We start from the raw sequence: 6356 nt of genomic DNA, 5'->3' as shown, positions 1-6356 counted from the left end.
TACTTCCATACTCTCAATCGCCTTGATCTTCACAGGGCTGCACTCTATGCCACGCTCTGAGACTAGAAAGCCAAGAAGTTGGCCGGCTGGTACTCCAAAGACGCATTTTTCCGGATTGAACTTGATTTGAAATCGACGCAAGTTCTCAAATGTCTCCTTGAGGTCTTCTAGCAGCATCCCACGCTTCTCCGTCTTCACCACCACATCATCCACGTAAACGTGGGCGTTTCTGCCGAGTTGCTTGAGGAGGCACTTTTGCATGCAACGCTGAAACGTGGCGTCGGCATTCCTCAAGCCGAATGTCATGGTCAGGTAGCAGAAGGCTTCGAAAGGTGTGATGAAGGCGGTCTTCAGCCTGTCGGCCTGGTTCAGCTTGATCTGATGGTACCCTGAGTACGCATCCAAAAAACTCAGCAGCTCGCATCCGGCTGTGGAGTATATCACTTGGTCGATTCTTGGCAAGGCAAAGGGGTCTTTGGGGCAAGCTTTGTTGAGGCTGGTATAATTGATGCACATGCGCCATTGCTTGTTTTTCTTCAGCACAAGAATTGGGTTGGATAACCATTCTGGGAAGAACACCTCCATGATGAAGCTGACTGCTAGAAGCCAGACTATTTCTTCTCCAACAACTCTTCTCTTCTCTTTCGACAGGCGGCACAAGGGCTGCCTGACCGGCTTGACGTCAGGTCAGACATGTAGCTTATGCTTGGCGAAATCCGTCGGGACACCCGGCATGTCTTTGGGAGACCATGCGAAGATGTCATGATTCTCACGGAGGAAATCGAGGAGCTCCCCTTCCTATTTACTGTCAAGGTTTGTTCCAATGAGAGCGTGCCTCTCCGGGTGCTCCGGGTCCAAGGGTATCTTGTTTGTCTCTTTTGCCGGCTTGAACGAGCCCTCAACTTCTGACTCCTTGGGTGGTGGTGACATTTCCGGCTGCTTGCCTACCATTGCCACAACCCGCTCAAGGAGCCGTTTCTCAGCTGCAATCACAAGGGACTCGGCCAGCCGGCTGTTGTCTGCAGCACAGGCAGACAACTTTTTGTATTCTCCGGCTATGGTCAGGATTCCCTTGGTAGTCGGCATCTTCATCTTGAGGTAAGCATAGTGGGGGACCGCCATAAACTTTGCCAGAGCAGGCCGGCCAAGTAGTGCATGGTAAGGGCTCTCAAGGTCCACCACCTTAAACCAGATTGACTCTCGGCAGAAATGATTCTTCTCTCCAAAGAGAACATCGATCTGGGTCTTGTTGATTGGTGAGCAGGAAAGGCCAGGAACTATGCCATGGAATACAGTCCGACTGGACTGAAGTTGCTTCTGCTTGATTCCCAGCTTCTCCATTGTGTCACTGTATAGGATATTGATGTTGTTGCCGCCATCTATCAGAACTCGGGAGAAACGAGCTGCTCACCTCTCTGTCGTGAAGGTGGCATCCAGGACCAGGGCATAAGAACCAGGAGAGGGCATTACTTCTGGGTGGTCAGCCCTGCTCCAACTGATGGGCTTCTCAGACCAGTGCATGAACTCAGGGGCTCCTGTTGCTACTGCATGTACTTCTTGCTGCTGCTACCGTTTGCTGCGTCTATCATCAGCCACACTGGTGAACATGATGTAAGCTCCATGCTCCTCAGGATACTCATCTTGTATGGCGCCGACTGGCCGAACCGTCAACTGCTGGGGCTGAGGAGGCGGCGGGCCGGCAGGCGGCGGAGGTAGGAGTCCGTCTCCCTTGGCGATTCGGGTGAGCCAATGGCACTTCCGAGTGGTGTGGTTGGAGGGCTTCGCACCGCTATGGAACTTGTAGGGTGCGTCAAGAGTTTGCTCATATGAGAAGGCGGGCAACCAATTGGGTTTGCCGCCCTTTTGACGATTGGGCGGGGGCTGCCCTTCCGGCTGCTGGTCCTCGACTGTCGCCACCCGCCAGCTTGCAGAAGCCGTCTGCGCGGCCTTGCGCTTGTTGTCGCTCAGCTGCTGTCTCCGACTGGTGTCACCAGCCGGGGCCCGAGAAGTCTGAGGAGCTATCTTGCCGGATGCATCGACTTGGATCTCCGCCTTCATGGAGGAATCAGCAGTTGCGTATTTGTCGGTGATGATCAGCAGCTCGTCAAGAGTCATCGGCTCATCGTAGAGGAGTCGGTGCTTGAGGAGGGTGCCCTCTCGGCACCCGACGGTGAAGTATTCGATGGCCTGCACCTCGTGCACGCCCTCGCAGGAATTGCACAGCTCGGCCCAGCGTGTGAGGTAGTCGCGAGTCGATTCGCTGGGCCCTTGGACGCACAAGGAGAGCTGTCGAGGCTTGGGAGGCCGCTTGTATGTGCTAGTGAAGTTGCGGACGAAGGCCTCGGTGAAATCAACTCAGCTGTTGATGTTGCGGGGCTTCAGGCTGTTAAGCCACGTCCGGGCTGTGCCTTGGAGCATGAGCGGGACGTACTTCACAGCAACGCGCTTGTTGCCGTTCGCTATGCTGACGGCCATGGAGTAGTCGACCAGCCAGTCCTCCGGCTTCACGGAGCCGGTATATTTGGGCATATCTCTGGGGAGGATGAACCCTCGAGGGAAGGGCTCATCTCGGATTCAGGGGCCGAAACAAGGCGGACCCAACGCGTCTTCTTCTTCTAGCACCAGGGAGCGATTCAGGTGGTCGATCCGGCGGCAGGCGTCATTTTCTCCGACTCCTTCCCGGCGACCAAGGCGGTCGCCGAGTGTCGGGTGAGTGACAGGCGGTGGAGTGGGATGCCTTTCTCCATGAGGCCAAGGAGGAAGCGGATTGCCTCGCCGCTCGACAGCTCGAGGACGACCTTCTGCATCACGCTAGATGGAGAGGTGCGTCCGGCTGCGGCTGGAAGCCGGCTCTTTGCCTTTCTTATTGCGGACGCCACCAGTCGGCGTCCGAGATGTCGCGCCGTGATCCTAGCAAGGGGGCGGCTCGTCTTTCCGCCGGTTAGGCGCTTCATCGCGGCAGCCGGCTTCTTGCTGCTCGACGACCGCGTCAAGGAGTTGCTGGACGCGTTCTGTCATGTGGCGACGCTCGTCACCCTCGTACTTGTTCAGCTTGTCTGCCACCGCCTGGGCAGCTCGTATGTTTCCCGCTGGTGTAGTGTAAACGGGACGATCTACCCCAAATGCGCCAGCGATGGCCGCGCCACGCAGCCGGATCGAGCTGGCGCAGTTAGGCCCTTCAGGGGCCAGCGTTCCGTCGATAGCTCGGTCGATCTCGCTCCGGTAGGCATCCGAGAGGCGTCGCATTCTGGCCAGTCGGCTGACGCTTTCGATGAGCTGGACGCGGCGTGCTTCCAGCGCCTCAGCGTCCACATCGGCCGGGATGGGCGCTGACAACTCTCGCAGCGCCGCATTGAGTGGGTCTCGAGCACCTCTGTGACGGTGCTCCCGCCGCTAGGCTCGCGAGGAGGCGGCTCGTCGTAGACCGCCACGTTGGTGGGGAATGCGTCAAGCGACGCAGTGTCGGAGTCGACGATCATCGGGTCAATGGAGCCAACAGACTCCAAGTCAGCAGCAGGCTCGCTGGTGAAATGGAGCTGGTCAAGGAGGCTGACGAGGTGGCTCTCGGGGCAGTCGGTGCCTGCGTCGGATGCAGGCTCGTCGGAGAGGCTGATCTCCGCGCCGCGCAGTGCGTCGAGGCTGACGCCGTCGGGTGTGCTGGGCTGGCTGCGCATGTCCGGAAGGAACAAAGTTCCCGTCCAGAACAGGTCTCCGGATGACGGTGCACCTCGCCCCATGGTGGGCGCCAAATGTCGGGGGTTGGGTGCGACATATGCCAAGGGAAGGCTTATCATGGTGGGAGCCAGTAGAACGTCGCCGGTGCCTGGAAGCGGGATAAGGCGTAGACATGAACGCCAGCGCACTTTACCCAGGTTGGGGGCTCTCCTTGGAGATAATACCCCTACTCCTGCTCTGCGGGGTCTCCGCGTGATCACTAAGGCACTAGTGAGTACAAGGTGCTCCTTGAGCTGTAAGCTAGATGTTGAAGGAGGCAGGGCTAGCTCTCTTCTTCCTCTAGATATGAGTCTAGCTCTATCAGGTTCAGAACCCTTTGCATGGGTGCCCTGGGGGGCTTATATAGGCCTACCCCCAGGGGTACAATGGTAACTTGGCCGGGTGATGGACCCGGCTATCAGCGTCTCTGGTCGCCGGCTTCTTCGCCGGCAGCTGGGGTCTGCCGCCTGGTGGGCCCTCCGACTGGTCTGGTACGGAGCCGACAGGCTGCTCCCGCCGCTGGCGGGTCTGGTTGGTGGCTGATCACTATAGCCGTGATGCTAATGATGTAGTCTTGGTCAAGGGAGCGTGGCTACAGTCCCGCCGCCTGGTGGGAGATCACTGTAGCCACACCGCGCCCCGTCTGGTTAATGGCACACTAGCCTTGGGGGAGGGGGTGGCTGCCTGCTGGAGGCCGGCCTCCCGTAGCTCCGGCTGGTCCGGCCCCCGCCGCTTGCGGGCCGTACCAACAGGCCGTCATGGGAACAGGACTCCGCCGGTTAGGAGTGGCGTAAAGGGGGAATGGCAACAGTGCTGTGCCGTGCAGAGATCTCCGCCTGTACGGGGCACTATAGCCATGCCAAGCCCGGGATCCGGGGGTACGGGGCTAGACTGTAGCCTCACCCTGTCTTGTCTTCTTGATGTGGGGCACAGACTCTGAGGGCACCTGGTGGCCGGCTGCTAGAAGCCGACCTCTCTGGAGGTCGTCTGCTAGGAGTCGACCTGTCTTGGTGACGTCTGCTGGTGCTAGGCCGCCTTCTGGTTGCCGGCTGGCCCGAAGGCGGTGCTTCATTCTGGAGTCTCGTGGGTCGAAGCCGGCCCAAAGTCTTGAAAGGCTCAGGGACCCGGGTTACCAGAAGGCGGTGCTTCATTCTGGAGTCTCGTGGGTCAAAGCCGGCCCAAAGTCTTGAAAGGCTCAGGGACCCGGGTTAGCCTACCCGTGGCCCATTACTCCGACACCGGCTGTGAAAGTCTAGAAGGTTCGCAAAACCAAAAACACTCAGATCGATCGCTAGCTCTCTATGCGAAACCTCGACTGTTTGACGCAAAATGCAGCGAATAGGATATTCCCTAGTCAATGCCCATAGGCGTCAAAAAGTTCACTGGGCCAACTTAATCTGGCGAGCTAATTTTAGTGATTTTTTTCGATTGTTTTTGAAAAACTAGCTACTGGGTGTTTTGCCAGCCTTTTTCCTTTTTTCCAAAAGAGTTTCATGTGTATTAATATTTTTAATACATATTAAAAATCACCATACATAAGAAAAGTTTAGTTTGTATAAAATAAGTGTTCACCATATGCAAAAAAGTTCACTGTACATTAAAAAAAGCTCATTGTATATAGAAAAGAATTTATAAATTAAAAAAGTTTCATTTGTATTATGTTCATCGTACATTAAATAAAAATTTGGCATACTTTATAAAAAGTTCACTGCATATAAAATATGTTCATAGTATATTATATAGAAGAAATATTGAAAGTGTGAAAACCTACAAAAAGAGAAAAAAAGAAAAATCAAACCAGGAGAAAACAAATCAAAAAAGAGAAAAATCCTCGGAGAAACCAAACCCAGAAGGAGAAAACCGAGAAAGGAAAATAAATAAATATGTAAATAAATAATAGTAAAAATAACAAAAGGAGAATAAAAAACGAAACACAAAAGCCACAACGGAAAAAAAAGGAGGAAAAAAGCGAACAAACAGACACAAGATGCGCGAGCAAGAACTAGGCTGGCCTACTATGACTCATTGCGGGCGAAGGCACACTTTTTTTTTACGGAAAGGCCTTTATGGCTAGTTTTATATGTTAAAATAACGCTTACATAGTCAGGTAATAAACTAGAAATAAAGCCAGGGGAAGAGTCCGACCACACTGGCGGAGGATCAACTCGCCCCTGCTGAGCTAGCCCATACCACTTTTGACTCCCTACTAGATCATTGATGGCGCGCGTTGCCGCGCCCGTCTATTTATACGATAAAATATACGGATTTCTGTAAATATATATGGCCACATGAAGTATACTATACTTCTAAAACATAACCATATATTAGGTAATAATTAATGAAGATCTCATATATACTAAGATAAAAAGTAAGGTTCCACCTACACAAATTGGCTTGGTATGACAACATACACATCCATGTATTCAGTAAATAAAACCAATCCATAGTGCCAAGACAGATAATAAGCCGCAGCAAAATAAACATGCAAGAGGAGACATAAATTGTCAGTATAGATTGTATACATGGTGCATTAATGAAATGTTCACATGCCTCTCTACCGAAAGGGGCTCCATGTTCCGCAACAAAGAAGAATTAGGCAGCCCAGTGCGCCTAGAAATTTCATGTGTGGAGTGTGCCACACT

This window comes from Triticum aestivum, chromosome 5B (assembly GCF_018294505.1).
Source record: "Triticum aestivum cultivar Chinese Spring chromosome 5B, IWGSC CS RefSeq v2.1, whole genome shotgun sequence".
NCBI lineage: Eukaryota > Viridiplantae > Streptophyta > Magnoliopsida > Poales > Poaceae > Triticum > Triticum aestivum.
This window is presented reverse-complemented; position numbering follows the sequence as displayed.